General features: G+C 39.8%; 1 protein-coding gene and 1 non-coding gene across 9 annotated transcripts in view; both read right to left on the minus strand.

Moving 5' to 3' along the window:
* The window catches only part of MACROD2 (mono-ADP ribosylhydrolase 2), an 882,739-nt gene that overhangs the window by 488,880 nt on the left and 376,537 nt on the right, over window positions 1-17,322 (minus strand). The gene's annotated exons all lie outside the window — the stretch shown is intronic.
* LOC116442316 lies at window positions 2,243-2,433 on the minus strand. Its single transcript, XR_004239507.1, has one exon. It is a non-coding gene; the product is annotated as a U2 spliceosomal RNA (small nuclear RNA).

Genomic DNA, 17,322 nt, shown 5'->3' on the forward strand with positions numbered 1-17,322 from the left:
GCCAATTCTTTCAGTTTGTGCATTAAGGATGTGCCAATGAGCCCCTCTCCCAGAATGCCCCCAGTCAGCTGAGGAGCGGCAACAGCAGTGGATGCTCAGTTTAAATGAATTATCTCAACACACTGCACTCCCTTTTCCATGTTTTCAGTCTATTTATAAAGGGAAGACTTGGCTATTGCCAACCACTCTACTTTTGCCCCAATGCACTGTGAAAAGGATTTCTGCATGCTAAAAGTCTGCACAGCAAAATGCAGATCTCTCTGTTTCTCCAAAGGCTGTCTCTGGAAGGCACAGTGCATTAGTACCCGTGGCCTCACTCGGACCACTGGGGTTTAAGGCACAGAACCACTCAGAAGGGGGTGGGAAAAAAGGCAAATTGATGCCACTACTTTTTGGCTGAAAATGAGAAATCTGGGGTCCTATTGCTATAGGCAAGTGGCACATGAATCCTTCTCTGCTCTGCTGCAGGAGACACTCTCCAAAAGAACCAGCATGTATGTGCTGACCTAGGGGTAATGAACCCACTTCTTGAATGCCACAGACCACTGTGTCACAGGTTTAAGTAGCCTGTGGGGTCCTGAGCTGGTCTTACCTTACATGGGTTCATATAACACAAACTAAATTAATTTTCTCAGAGAGAGAAAAGAGAGAATCAATATTTACTCCAGGATCAAAATGCTTTCCATTTAAAGAACTCAGCAGTCTAGAAAAACAAGGAGCAACCATTTTGTTCCCATGACAAACAAAAGCTTCCTCGCCAGTAGACACTGTATATTGACAATAACCTGTGCGCATCATAGCATGCATAGTAATAAGATGGCATTTTGCTGCAGTGGATTTCTATCTTGTAGATTTCAGGGTGTGGATCTAAGCAGAAATATTAAAGAACCAAAATGCAGTATCTTCCATTAAATAGTAACATTAAAATAATTACAATCAACAAACATTTCCACATCTCCCACATAAGCTTTATTAAATGTGTCCTAATTGAAATGCTGAGGCTATAAATAGTGACTGGTAAATCACCCAGTGATTCAAAATGCAAGGAATGTGAAGTTTAGGGTTTATTTGGAAACTATTATTTTATTGTACTGCAATTAAGTTGGTAGTGCACCAAGCTACCACCAAAAATGTCACACCAAATTAACTTCCTTTTTATTAACCATGGCAGGTCAAATAACTAAAAAAGTGAAGGTGTCTTGGTGATGAGACTTAATTCAAGGACACTAATTTACAACGACATGGGTTCCTCCATTCTGTATTACCTCATGTACTTAATAAAACACCCTTGAAGGGTCAAATTCTTATGTCATCTAAAAATTATTTTGATCACTCTCTATCTGAACTGTATTAATTTTGCTTCTAATAGAACACCCAGTTTTTACCCTGTCATATCAACGCGGCCTTTAGTGGCCTGGTTCTGTTTCAAAAGATGTCATGAGCCATGCTTGTCATCACCTGCTGTATTACATGGACCTCAGCAGTGACTCTGTCACAGGCCAAATAAAACCCACTCCTGTTAGCCACCCACTGACTGCAGCATGTACGAACAGTTCTGGACCTCCAGTTTAAAAAATGGACTGAGTTGGTATTTAATCAGTCAAAAACATTCAAGTGAACACCAGCTCTCCATAGTTTTTGGCCTGTTTATATATTTTAAACACTTGTGTTTAAAAAAGTGTTTCCTCAATGATACTGATCACATGTATTTCTTTCCAGTGGTCTTTAACCAAACCAAATCAAATCCTGAATGTTGCATTTCACTGTCATGCAGAGTGTTTCCTATCTGTTGGACCCTGCAGTTATTTCTGATTGTTATTAATCTCATTTTTCAGAAAAACACCACTTGTAAGAGTGGTCAGTGAAAATAAATAGCACCAGTGATGCAAGAACTGGCTCTTCGGCAAGGAGGAGACCAAGCGTAGGCTCACTGTATCCCGTAGGTACAAGGTAATGCCCAGTCCTAAGCATGATAATCTGATCTTATAATACTGGACATTACAAAATAGATATTAATATAGATAGAGAAGGCAGTGAAAAAAAGATTAAAATGAAATCAGAAGTGCTATTTTATTTTATTTTTACAGGGGTTTTATGGAGGCTTGGGAACTCCCTGAGCTGAAAATTGGTGGGAATTAAGAGAACACTGTGGAGAGGCATAATCTATGTTTGCTCTGTTCCTGCTCTTCCCTTTGCACTCTTTTATGGTCATTAAGGGACTTGTTGTCTTTTTTTTTGTTTTTTCTTTTCACACCATTCTAGAAACACAGCAATAGCAGGCTTCACACATGGAGAGGATGGCGTAAGCTCCTAGTACATTTCCCAGTCCCCAAACTCATTTAATATAAAATCCTCCAGTTGAGGACATAACAGATATTAAACTGATAAAAACATATGCTGCACTTGATCTTTGCCAAAAGGTCAAGAGGCAAACACGAATCAGCAGACTCGACAGTTTCTTGGTCTGACTCAGTGCGCACGCTGAGACTGAATCATCCCAAGATTTTAACACCACGGTAACAACAATTATGCAGCTTTATCACTCAGATTTATTTCAAAAAGCTGCAGACAGACTACAGAGCCCAAATAACTCACTCCAGGATCTCAATGAGCTCATGACTTTGCACACACAGCAACTGTTTCAGGACAGGAACTTGGGAAAGTTAAGAATGCCATGTTCAGCCTCCCAAAATATTTCAGTCTTGATCTGATTATTTCCTCTATGGTAAACTAAATAAAAAGCACCTAGCTCTTCCCTCTGACCTCCAAGCTTCTGCTGCTCAAATGCCCCTAGCCCCAAACAATTAAGGAATCTTCTGCTTTCTGAATTATAAAGGGGTTATTTTAGAAACACATCTCCGCTACAGAAACTATTTCACAAAATTCTAAAAAGGTGAGGGAATTTTTAAGAAATAACGTATTAAAACCAGAATTACTGCAGTGCATTTTCTTAATCCTTGCTGGAATCATCAGAGCATCTTGCACACTAATTCAAAGACTGTATCTCAGTCTTGCTAAAGCACAATCACTCTGTATCAAACTCCACCATAATTAACAGAGAAATTGTCCACACATAAAGAGCACTAAGTCAATACTGCTAAAGCTTCAAAAATCCTCCCTGTGCATGGAAACAAAAAACGTCTTTTGAAGTTAATGAGTAATAACAAAAGGTATTTTAGTAACCTGGAAAAAAACAAGAAATTCTTTAAAATTATTTTCATTTTCAACAACACTTTGTAAACAAACTTGGAAACCTTTTTATTACCAATAATATTTTCAATCACTCATTATAATCACTAATTATTTGTATGAATGCAACAGCAGGTCACAAGTAAAAGGAAAGGTATTGTCACAGCAATACCCATCTCATACCCTGATGTTGGTGCTCTGAGCTGCACAAGACAGCCAGCCAGTTATAAGGCAATTGCTTAACTTCCAATACAGAGTTTTCAGTGAATCAGTATCAGCAAATCCACTGGATTTTAATCAGTTAAAATATTTTAATAGCATAGCTTTGTTATTTAGTTTAATCATCTTTCCCTAAGGCTCTGAAAAACATTTAAGCATGTGCTTAATTTGCTATTGAAGTCAACAGAACGAACAGGGAATACTTAAGTTAAGCATGTGCTTAATGAGATTTACTGAGTCAGAATGCGTAAAACCCAGTGTGAGCAGAATCAAAGCCCTGAGGTATTAGCCAAGTCCACCCTGAGTTTCCCTAAAGATACAGGGCCTCCAAAATGTGAATGAAAATTTTGTATTATTATGACATGTCTACTGCACACCCGTATGTCTGAAATATTTATGTAGTAAAACACATACCAGGCTTTGTAGGTCTTTAAAGTAAGAAATGAAAAAACTTTGGATTTACCCTAAAATACTAACCGGAAGATTTTGCAGAATTTTGTTTGGTGTAAGTAGTTCAGCAAAACCCTTTGACCTGAAACAACTGCTGATTCCTCTCATGTTTCCTCCAGAAAGAAAATGTAGTATAATTTAAGTGTTTTGATTTGGGACAAGAGGGAATGGAGGAATGGAGCTAACACACTTTAGTTACCTGTTCCTCTATGAAAAAGAAGGAACTTAATCCAATGTTACTACCTCACTTCCTCAGTCACTCAGGCAAACTGTGTAATCCTCTCACACCTGCATATGAACATCTGCATTGTACCAGTTGATACTTTTTCTCAGCCTGAATTAAATTAAATCACCTGCATGCCTTTACGCCCCCTTCTTTACTACCAAAGACTACCACTTCTTCCTAGCGCAGGGGAGTTCAGTTTAACAAACAGCAACTCGATGAGCTTTGAATGCAGCATATAAAACTCTACTTTTACTATTTTCTGTGACATTTAAATGGCCTAAGTGAACATTTAATTTAATTGCAACTAATAAATATTTTCTTGGGAATAAATGTCAAAAAAAGGGATTTGTTTCCAGGAAAAAAATTCTTCAGATTCCATACTCACTCTAAATGTTCAAATCTGACTTAGCAATATTTTAATTCTTTCTCTTTTAGCTTACATGGAAAATCTGGTTTTGGCATCAAATGCCACTGAGACTGTTTGGGGTTTTTTTGTCCTGCTCAGAAAAAATAACAGCGATTTAGATAAATATTTAGTAATTTCTCTTAATAACATACAGTCACCAATCCTTTCTCTAATATGCTGTCAAAATCAGCAAATCTGATAAAGAAATAACATTTAAATGTTGGCCATAATTGTTACTTCAATATGGCAGTCATTAGCATGGAAGGAGTTAATGTTCCCCACTCTTTTTCTAAGAGTAAAAAAGGCAAGGAACAGCTGTCACTCAGGTGATGAATACAAGCTGCCAGCCTTTTAAACAGCAGGTACAGCATTTGAGCTCTGAATTAATTAGCATTCAGAAAGCCTAAACACGGCTTGATAACTCTGCAAGATGATTTTTGTCCCTTCCTGCAAATTAATACTGCTATTAAGATGAGCAAGGGCACAATGCAGATCGTAATTGTACCCATTAAACAAAGTTTCACAAGAAATTACTTGGAGGCTCTTGCCAAGAATGCATCAAGTCAAATAAAGCCTTGCTGCAAATAACAGACGTACAGGAATCCATCTTCACTTTTTCATGGCATTCACAAAACCACATACAATATGGATTCCTGTGTAAATGCATGAAATGTTTTCTGCACATAAACACAGGCTTCTCAAAAGTTCATGTTTTTTAAAGTTTAAATAGTGGCTTTGTCTCAAAAGCATTCGGGCTACTTCCATACAAGAGCTGCTTCTAACATACACATATACACTGAAAGGGACTTAACAAGGCCTCAGAGATTATACTTACAATGTCTTAAAAAACAAGGCCTCCCTCCATCAATGGCTGCTGCAGCACTGCATCAAAGTCTACACAATCCATGTGGAAAATCTTCCTCCTATATTTATCATTTCCTTTAAACAATGAGCATATTTTATAAAGCACAAAAATGATTGATATCAGAATTTAATGATGTTTAATAAGTGGCCATCTGTCAACAGTCAAGGAGTAAAAAAGAAGCACATTATTATTTCCCAAAAGACTAGAAATATTGATGCTAATTAAAAGGCACATTATCATTATCTCAAAGCAATGTCTGAACACTAATGAGACTTCAAGTCCAGAGCAGGAGAACGAGGGACAACTACGGGTATGAGTGCTCCCCAAATGGGTCACTGGCGTTGAGGGTCTCCAAACTGGTGTCATGATAGCATACTGATTGGAAGTTGGCAAGTAACTGGTATCTCCTGACTGGGTGGGCAAGCAATCAAACCCCGATCTGATGTAGGTAAGATTATTCACTTTAAACTCAACTCTTCAGAAGAAACCTTTGGTACATTTTTACAAAGAATTGTAGAAGAAAAGAACTGTGCTAAACATGGCACTTCACTGTTTTTTAATTCCAATTTTCCATCCCCCTTATTTCACAACAAAACAGAACTTGTGGTGCCCAAACACACAATTAATTGCACCATACTAAACTGCAACATACTCGGTACTTTTAGCTGAGAAATGGATCAATGTCACATGTACATAAGGGACTCACGTGGTCAGATAGACGGAAACCCACACACAGAGGAACAAAACCCAATAACATAGTGTCTGAAGCACTTATGACTCTTTGGGCCTCTAGGAAGACCCTCTAGGGTTCAGTATCCTTCAACTTCTTATGCTGAGTGCTGTGGAGGAGGAAGGTACATAAAGGCAGGTGGTTCAGTCTGCTGCTCATGTTTGCCTGGAGCTCTGCCTTAAACATTGTCAGTTTATTACCTTTTAAAATGTAGGATTTATTACTGTTTTCATAATTCATCTTGATCAGAACCACTTTTAAGCAAGCAAACCTCTACTAACCTCAAAATCCATGCTTCATGTTCTAACTGAGGCCACCAGCAGCCTGTAACATTTTTGCCTCAGTATGTAAAAAGCTGACAAGACTCTTGGCATTTATTGCTTGCAGAAGGGCACAGTTGTAGGCCACTGGCAAATGTTTTCCTGCCCTTGAGATATGAGAGATGTGTGAGCAAGATATGACTGATCCCACCTCCCACATTGTGGAAACTATATGTACAGTCCCAGGTTTAGCAATATTGACTCTGAGCCAGGCCCAGCAGTTCACCAACTTTATGAGGTTTTGTGTTGTTAGAAGAGGAATACAGGTGAGTGATGCAGAATATTCCTGCGTTGAAGGTAAGCAAAGCATAGACAAACACGAAGTAAAAGCCATACTGGGAACAGGTGGAATGAAAATAGGGATGGGACAATCACACTGAAAGCATGAAAAATGGCAAACTGGAAGTACCCCAGGCTGTAGAAAAGCACAGCTACCCTGGCAATCGAGGCCCAGGGGCATGAGTACCATACCTAATTAAGACCAGGCATTTTTCCCACCGTATTTTTACTGGGTAACTTTTTCACCTATAATTGCCACTATCAAATTACCATCTCCACAGTGCAAAGCCACCTCTAGTCTTCCTCCTCAGGTCAAGGAACCCATTCATCACTGTCAAGTGAAGCATATTTCTACTTTTACTTGTCATTTTCAAACCATCACTTCACACAGGTGTGACCTCTGATCCTGACTTTCCTTCCAACACTCCCCTGCTATACTCTGAGAGTCCTGCATTATCTCCTCCCTGAGAAATATTAAAAAATTTAAAGGAGATGTCCCTGGTTTTGATTACCCTATTCCAACATAACTCCTTGATCTTCAGCATAAACACTTCAATCATTCTGGCATTTTCATTGACTCAAATTAAATGCAGAGCCAGTAATTATTTCACAATCCCCTTGCCCTTTCATACACAAGTCTTCTGCCTTATACAATGACAAAGTATTACCTCCCAGACTCCTAAATGGTTCAGATACTTCAGATACATTTTGGATATGAATCTGGCATGAGGGGACTCTAAAGTAAACCTTGTGAGGCTTACCCAGTACTAATTATTTGCAATTACAGTGCTTTTCTCATGTTGAGCTCCCATGCTCAAACATGATGTGAGCCATATAACCATACAATAGTTCCACCGATTAACAGGTTGCTTGGGGGGATCAGGAGCACAGGGTTCAAGATCCCCTGCATTTTGCAGCCTCTACATGTAAATTCAGCAAAGGTGATGCAAAAAGGGAAATTCACAGTACTCTTTACATAAATGGGAGATAGGACGTTTAGACAGACACACAGAAATGAAAAAACACCATCAGTATCCAGTTTTCCTTGTGTTATTTACTTCCATATTCACTACATTTGTTTCAAACTGGCACCGAATTCTTTCTTCTTGGTGCCTCCCAGATTTGCCTTCTGACTCTGTGGAACTGCTGTACATTGTATAGCTGTCAGAGCAGAAGTGGAATGTATGAAAAGCTGGATAATTGTATGTTGGGGCATATGGTACTACAGGGGTTAGTGAATGTAGGGGTTAGTAGGAAGAAGGGGGTTTTGTTTTGATTTTTTTCAAGAGTCCGGATATGACTAAAGCTTTTTCCGGTGGGCAAAGAAAATAACCCTTGTTTATCCATTTCTCCACAATTTGAAAAGTTGCTTGTGCATTTTTTCCCCCTTTTTCTTTGGGGGTGTGGAGTGGGAAGAGAAGAAGAGCGGAAGTTACCCTTAACATTAATTCTTATTTACGTGACAAATAATAGACCTTCCTTCTGGTTCTCTTCTTGTGTCCTAAGAAAATACGTTCTCAAACAGCATGCATGGCACTGAGATTTTCACAAAAAGAGCACTGAAATGAGCTAGCTGCTGTGTAAACATGTCAGGCTTCATACCTCACACGCATTGAAATGAACCAGCACAATTCGCTCTTCTCAAAGGTATTGCTTCAAGCTGATTGCTGACTCAAGACAAGAACACAACCCTGGTCACAGTGAGTTTCTGAGTATTTTCTCTGCAGCTGCAGGGTATAGAGGGTTTTCTGTTTGTTTTGCTTTTTCCCCCCTCTTTCATATGAAACCTCAGATTCTGGAGTACAGTTTGGCAGCACCAGGCTGAAATCGCTGCCAGTTTCCTAGGGTACAGAATTTCTAATAACACAAAGCCCTGACTATCTTCTTGCCCAATAAATAATCAAAATTTTGTACCACGGTCGTCTTTAAAAAATATGACTTCTTGTTTTTTCTCTCTCAGTTGCAGCTAATCCTTTCTGTCAACAGGGTTTCATCTGTAACAAGCCTGCCTGTGACATATTAGGTCCCAATACATCTCTCAACAAATCCCCTGTGCATGGCGTGGTTCATAAAGCACACAGGTTGCAAAAAGGACCACAGAGACAGAGCCTCTCTCCTCTAATGGGATCAGAAAGGCTGCGCTTTCCGATGGAAGACGCTCATCAAAGGAGAGGCCAGGAGAGACAGCACACTGTCAGCGAAGTCCCAGCTCACATATCCTGTTTCTGGTGCATAAACAGAACAGAGCATTCATGATATTTGTACTTCTGAATGGCTCCTCTGGCGGGTTGAATTATTGGTCACATGTTTATCACTGCCATGCTGGAAAGCTGATCCAGATGATGCTTGCTTCATACTCAGCAATTTACAGCGTTTATCTAGCTTTAAGGGCTGGCATTGTATGACTCGCTCTTTAGGACTTGTTCTTCCTTTTTTCCTCCCCTCTTCTGTCCTTACTTCAATTTTACGCTTCTTCACTTGGACCAACATACCAAAAGAAAATGCACGAGGTAGTAAAAACTGGATATATCATTTTTACCAGCAGTAAATTATTAGAGGCTTCCATTGGTTTTGCAGAAGGCATAATGGGAATAAACTCCATAAGAGCTATTTGCTCTCCCCACTTACCCAATGCCTGGCCCTCTACCCACAACAGCCTAAGCTTAATGTGCAGCTGTGGAGGGGAGGAAGGTGACAGACACCAGCTTGCTCTCCTGCTTCCTGTGGGAGAAGACGTTACCCCTCCTGCAAAATGCTCTTACATGGTGTGGCTGCTTTCTCACACTTTCTCAGGGAAACAGCCCCATTTTCATTTCATTGACAAGGACATGAAAAGTGCCCTCAAATTCACTGTAGAGACACTTGACACCTTGGGGGTTGTTTCTTTATCTTATCTGGGATTTTAAACCAGTTCCCACAGTTCTCTGGACTTCTCTGAAATCTGTTGTCAAGCCAAGAGTTTCAGTTCACTCAATGGCCTAAAGTACTGCAAAAGCTGGTCTTGATGAGTGTCAAACTGCTAATAACTGAGAGAGACCACAATGGCCATGAAATCAAAAATTACAGACTCTAGTTTTGTCTTCTGAGATGTCCGAGAAACAGTGTGCCTCTGTGTGCGTATACACATTCTCAAGTAGAAAGGCAGAAAACATTTAACTGAGGGTACTTTGAAAAGGATTTAGTCTGCTATTCAAAATTTATTCTGTTCTTGGAGTGATTAAATGGGGCAGCAGAATGACACAGCTCACCCAGTGACATATTAGCTGACACACTACACAATTCTATACTCTTTCAGATTTAGCATCTCGCATCACTTCAACAAATACTAATTATAACAACTACTTACTCTTAATAACTTCTCAAACAATTCTATTATTTACTTTTTACAAGTCTATTTATTTCTATTATGTCTGATGTAGTTAGTTAATGTTACAAACAGTTGAAACACCCAACATATAGTTTATAAAATTTCACCTTGGGCACTCTGCTGAAGTGCTGGCATTGCCAAATCTCCATGGGACATCTGCACTTAAGTAAATACTGTTGCAGGCACTTCAGACAAATTTTCAGACACCAGTCTATTAAGGTTCTTTCCTACATACGAAACTCCCAAATGAACCAGAGGCATTCATTAATAATGTGCATTAATGGGCAGAAATTTCTTCACATGGACTCTATAAATCTTCAAATACTTGCAAGATAAATAGTTAGCTTTTGCACAATAAGAAAAGACAAAATTTTGTGTTTGATGAAACACGTGGACCTAATTTTCTTTAGGAGTAAATCAGCACTTGTACCAAGAACAGATGGGAATAAGTATGTATTTATTTTATGCTCCCTTTGCTATGTTCATAGCAATATAAATTTGCATTTATTGTATTATTGGAACTAAATTTGAGAACCATTCATCTGAGGAAAAAATGCAAGGAAGACTCACATTTCTGAATGGATGTTAATTATCTGGGTAAAAACAATTAGGCCACCGCCACCCTACCTACCTTGTAATTAGGTGAGATCCTAAGAAAAAGGAAAAAAAAAAAAAGAAAGAAAAAAACAGTAAAAAGGAAAAAAAGTAGGAAAAGAAAAAATAGTGCCATCTGAACAGATTTTCAGCATGGCTGGTCAATCAGCAGTCAGCTAAATAACTCAAAAAGTAAACAGGAAAAGTTATCTCAGATTATTTACTAACTGTTCAAAAAGAGCGTAACAGTAGTGAAACCACACAACTCTTCCTATCATCCAAGCAGAGAAGCCAGCACGTGCTATTATTTCATGGGCATACTTTTCTCCTTGAAAAATAACCCTGCCTCATCTAATAACTGGGTGTATGTGTTTATAGACAGTTAACTGCAGCTGAATACAGGCACAAGTGTAACTTTTTTAGCTGAATTTGAAAGTAAAAAGTTCTACTTAAAGCCACCTTATAAGTGAATCAGATCTGCTGGAAGAAAACAATAGTACAAACAACAAACAGAAAAATTGCACAAACTCCTTGTAACAGTCCAAAACTTTGGCTTTTCAAGGCATCTGGTCATCTAAGCAAGTCCACTGGGACCACATGGCACGTAAACAAATTAACATTTTGTTTAAACGTCAATCAACAAGATCCTTCCATTCAAACCCAGATCAGCTGCGCTGGCAGCTGTTAAAGTGGTGACACTCCTGGCTTACACAGATGCCCGGGAGTTGGTGGAAAAACCATTCTACTTTTAAAATATCCTCCTAGAAGCTTACAGTTTAAGCGTTTCAAAATCTATACCAAAAAATATTAAAGTAACATTTCTGGGGACAACCCCACTTGCTTCCTCCATTCTCTTCTCATTCAGAATGTTGGGAGGTTAAAACCCCAAACTTTTCACTCCAAACAGCAACCAGTGCAATTTTTATACATCACTCTGTACAACTCATCGTCATTCCTGTAAAGTACTTTAGACACAGTTTTACAGGGCAGTGACATCATGGAAATTCTCCAAGAAAAAAGGGAAAACACTGGCATAAAATGCTGATCACCAGATCAGAGGAAGCTTGCAAAGAATTCTGTTGGATTACTCTCTGAAGTTGTTGAAATTTGCAGAAAGGTAATGCCTCATCACTGGGGAAGTGCAGAGTGATCCCAGGATGCCAGGCAGGTAACACCATATGATTGCAACAGAACAGCAAGGGCCATCAAAATGAATCACCAAAATGCTTTGTTGAAGGTGGCACATGCAAATACAGGCTGAAACAAGCTTTGAGGGCATACTTCGGAGGAATACGGGGAAAGGTGGTGGGGTGAAATGAAGAAGAAAATAAAACCACAAAGACAGGTAAATACTTTTCTTGGTCTTATCTTCAAATATTTGTCAAATTTTACGGTAGTTTCATTTGCTTTCAGTATGAACAAACAACACTGAACTTTGCCAAAAACAGTCTCAATTTGTTATGAACCGCAAAGAGCTCACACACAAAGACACTCCTATTCTTCCTCTTTGCCATGTAAATATACATGATCAAGTTGTAGGTGATAAGCAGTAAAGAATAACAAAATTTGGTCTACTTCACTGTGAGTGAACAAGTTATGCACATAATCCCCTTCCTAGATACTCTTCAGCACAATGTACAAGAATTTAAAAATGTGTTACCCATGACGGTTCTCCTAATACCTTTAATTAAAACACTACCAGAAGTTATAATGAAAAAGGATTACTTCTTTTTTAATACACTAAAACCTCAAGCTCCTGTTATTTTACATTCTGGTAAAAAGGAAATGAATAATGAAGCCACATTTTGGGATTTAGCATAATCTTAAGATTCTCAGTTAAAGGGCAGGAAAGACGTTTCATTTTAAAATTTCCTTTTAACAGATACAAGCTTTATGTTCCTTTATTATTACAAATACACTAATTTAAAATGTCACCCTTTAAAGCTCCCAACATTTGTTAACAAGCTGCATCTTTCTTCTACCCCACTACACATGATGAACACAGGGTCTCACTGAATGAAAAGAAACTAGTTAATAATTTGCCTTATTGTGATTTCTGGCTGCCTTGTAACACCCTTCCGGATTTCGATCTGAATGCAAAATGCTTAATATCATCAAGTTTTCCTGGTGATCAGCAGGCTAACATGTGACTACTTACAACAAAGCTATTTACTGTTTGCAAACTCTCCCACTCCCTTCTGACAAAAGCATTTTATCATTTCCTGGATAAAAGCTGGGATATGGGGGCACAGCAAGATGAAGGTCAATTGACTCCAAGATTGCTGCATGCCTGTGTGAAAAGCTGGCAGGTCCACCCACTATGGGTATTCAGCACTTGTTAGCATTTTATTGGGTTCAGAGCATCTCCCTGCTGATTTCAGTGGCAGCTGTAGGAACCCTGCTTGCCCCAGCCTACGGCTCTTTGCTCTAGGAATGGGGATGTCAGCTGGTGCTGTCTGCCCGAGATGATGATGCCAGGTCCTCCACCAAGGTGAGGACAGTGGCCATGCAATGAAACGATAACAGGTTTATTTCTTCTCTTTCCACAAATAAACCAGACACTGAGCTCCTTCACCACAAAGACCTGATTCCTGGAGCCACAAGCCTGATTCCTAGAGCCATATCCTCTTCTGCAATCAAAAAATCTTTTGAGCTCCCTGATCACATTATCAAAAACGAAATGATGACAATCATATACAAAGGCGAAGACTTAAGCAAAACTCTGCAAGTATTTGTAACTCTCTGAGCTTCTTTTAATGGGTAGCTTCTGTATGTAATTTCTGGGATTTGGAAACTGCAAAAGCTTGGAAATGGTTTGTTTGGATTATTATGTTTTGATGGGAACTGGTTGTTTGTATTCTTGCTTTGTTTCTGCTAACTAAAAAGCCAAACTGATATCCCACTATGAAGCAGCACATTGATGCTGACATCCATATCATCCATTACAAGATCCACTTATCAAAAATCTGGTACCTAAACAATTGAAGTAAAAGATAGAGGTAGCAGATTATCTTCTGTGATTACAGGGCAATAGCATACATATCTGCTACTTGTTTCATAAAGTATTTGCTAACAGCAGAGAAAAATCCTGAGTTCAGTTCCAGATTCTTGATAAAGGTGCACTTATTACATATCTATCCCATCCAGTTCCATTCTTCCTGCAGAGCACAGCTCACCTCTGCTGAGCATGAGAAAACAGGGGTTTCCAGATCCTCACTGTAACTTTGAACAACTTAGGCAGATGTTTTACAAGAAAAAACCAAAACCATAGCCCCTTAAGAATTTTTTGACCCTTGCTCAAAGCATGAGCTCTGCTTCCTAATTAAAACAGCAACAACAGCATCAATAACAACAACAAGCCACCAGGAACTGTGGGATAACAAAGTCACTGTTCTAAAAGGATTTAATGTATGTAGGCTTTAAAAATCATACCTTGATAATACTGCAATGCAACTCCAAAGAGATTTTGAGTACAACTGTGCCACATGAAGACCCAGGTGATACTTGGAGAAGCAAAACCTGATTTAAGATTTAGCAGAGCAAAATAAATTTGGGATCTAACCGCAGTTACGATGTAAGACAGCATATAAATTCATTAGCACTGCCAATATATTTTGCCCAATCATTCTGCCAGGTCATATCGACCTGGAAAAAGGAGTCTGCATATGTGTGCATATCTGAGTGCATTACACATGCACCTCTCGGAGAAAGAACAGCTATGCAGAATTGATGGCTACGGACAGTATTTCTAATGGCCTTTTTAATTGGCACTATGATGATTAATTGAGGCCTTCACAGAACTCCAGGAGTGCTCATTACCACACAGCATGGTGTCCCAGCACACTGTGTGGGTGACCGTTATTACTAAATAGTCATCAAAACATGAGACACTGATAAGATAAATTTTACACATATCTACAAACACCAGAAATTGAAGCCTACTACTGAGGCAGCTGGAAAATTCTTCTTCCTCCTTAATATATTATTTTAGCAGTGTCCATATGCTCCCAGAGAGCAAAAAAGGACTTGAGAAAGTTATTGAAAACAGGCTACATGTGTAATAAGGATTAAATACCTCATGCAGTATTTCTTGCCTTTGCAGAAGTTTATATTCACTCATGGCTACACACAGGATATTGCAATTACCCCCTCAGACAAGAGCCAATCACATGGTTACTGCACACCTGCATTGCTGGGAGAGAAGCAGGTGTGCTCAGGAACGGCCATCAAAAATCTCAGCTACACTGGACCTGCATGACACCATGCTGCTGCTGCCACCACCACCACTGCTACCACCACCACCTTTCCCTTGGGAAATGACGGGCTGCTCAGTGTCCAGCACCCAAGGCCCCTGCTGACTTGGCTGAGGTGCTGACCCACTGCTGGCTTCCTCACAGCCATGAAACCACTGCAGCAGGTGTGTGGGGCCAGGTGGGAGGCAGCAACTTTGAGAGGACCTTGAGGGTTTCTGCTTTCTCCCTTTGGGTTTATACAGCTCTCACCTGGCCATGGAAAGGGACCTGGGAGTCCTGGTTGACAGCAAGTTGAGTAACAATCAACAGCATGCCCTGTGCCAACCATATTCCAGGCACAGCATCACCAACTGGTAAAGCGAGGTGATTGTCCCACTCTGTTCTGTACTGGAGCAGCCTCACCTTGAGTGCTGTGTGTGTGCAGTTTTAAGCATCACAATATAAAAAAGACATTAAGCTATTAGAAAGCATCCAAAGGAGGGCCACAAAGATGGTGGAAAGCCTTGAAGGGAAGTTGTATGGAGGAGTGGCTGAGGGCACTTCGTCTGTACAGCTGGAGGAGATTGAGGGGAGACTTTATCGCAGCCTACAACTTCCTCTCATGAGGGGAAGACGAGGGTCACACACTGATCTCTTCTCTGTGCTGACCAGCGACAGATTCTTGGGGCTGTCCTGTGCAGGGCTGAGAGCTGGACTCAGTGATCCTTGTGGGGTCCCTCCCAACTCAGAATATTCTGGGATTCTGTGATTTCTTTACCTGCGCCCTTCCCAGCACAGTGTGCAGCCTCCATGCACACACAGCCCTCCCTGGCTCCTGATGGATTACTGACACTTGCTACACTCCCTTTGCAGTTAGAGGGGTGTTTGCTGCCTCAGGGCTTCCAGAGCCCACGAATATCTCCAATACTCAACAGAGAACCATTTAGCCATTTATAAATATTCTGTAAATAATCTTGGATAACACTAACACCATCTTTCATTCTGTGAATGATTCAGGATTTTGTCGCACGCTGACAAAGAACTCATTCTCATTAGAATTCTGCAAAATCTTCTTACACAAATCTCCTGTCAGCTTCAATCCATTAAAAATAATAAAGGTATGCTCAAAAGTGGGAACCAAAGCAAATTTTGTTTAGACTTAACAGATTCAATTTACTGTGCTGTTAATCAGACAACAGCAACTCATGTCTTCCTTTGCCTTGACAATGGGATCTAATAGGACATTTGGCCGCATTTCCATCACACCAAGGATCTGTGAAACACTGGTCACAACACAGCGCAGATTCAGCCCTGCCTGCAGGTCACAAGGAAGGAACTGTGGAGTTCCAAGGGAAGAGGTACTTCCAAAGTGTTATCCATTGTGCTGAGCATCCCACCTGTGTTCAAACCTTTGCAATACCCTCTCCAAATCTGAAACCTGAAATAGTGATTGCCCACCAGATAGGGCAGGAGAAAAGCTTAGATCATGTTTTGCCCGATTAACTGGCTTTTCATTGCCTTCCTTTCTCATTCCCACTTCAAAAGCAATAGAGGCTTCACTGCGGCTGAAACAGCTCCCTTCCTAACTGGAGGAAACCAGGGAACAGATATGATGTCCAGCCAAATATAAGCCCCATCATGAGATGGGAGTAGCTGCCAAGGGTACATTATTTTTAAAAAAATAAAAACAAGTAAAAATTTACTCTCATTATGAGTTCAGGACACTTTCCTCAGCTGGGCCCATACAGGTAAAGCCAGCCAGAGACCAATTTGGGACCAGGCACTATTACACACCCCAAATAGGTGTGTGGAACACAGGTGCATATAGGCAAGTTTGGACGTTTGCTCTTAGCTGCAAGCTTTCTGTTAAAAACCCACACCTATTTGCTGAGGAATCTACCTTCGCAATTTTATCTCCAGCTGATTTGCACCAAAGGATACATTGCAGGAATTTATTTTCACATCACATTTTGTGAGCTAAGAACAGGCAATATCAAGGGAAAAAACCAAGCCGACCAAACAGTTGCCAGGAGGCTGGGCTTTTTCAGCCATGACAGTAATGCTGGAGTAAACTGGCTTTGAAAGATTTCCAAGTTTTGTGGTTTTGAGTGAGGATTTTATGAACCAGTTTTAAATGTGTTTGGATCATGAAGAATTAGTTTATGTTGTAGTTCCCTGGAAAAGAAGCGAGTGTAAATCAATCTTATTTTAAATACACATGAACAGCTTTGAATTGCATTGTATGCCATTGCTAACATGCAGTAGCTTCCAACTCCAAAGTAGATTTAAGTGTTGCTACAGAGCTGAAGATATCATTTGGAAAGAGATGTTAAAGTTTCATGAAAAGCAACTATCTTACTGAATAAATGAACTTCCTTATAGCACTTTAAAAAAATTAGACAGGTCAAATAATAGATGACCTATTCAACATTTTTAGATGGTGTA

Source organism: Corvus moneduloides, chromosome 3 (assembly GCF_009650955.1).
Source record: "Corvus moneduloides isolate bCorMon1 chromosome 3, bCorMon1.pri, whole genome shotgun sequence".
In the NCBI taxonomy this organism is placed as follows: domain Eukaryota; kingdom Metazoa; phylum Chordata; class Aves; order Passeriformes; family Corvidae; genus Corvus; species Corvus moneduloides.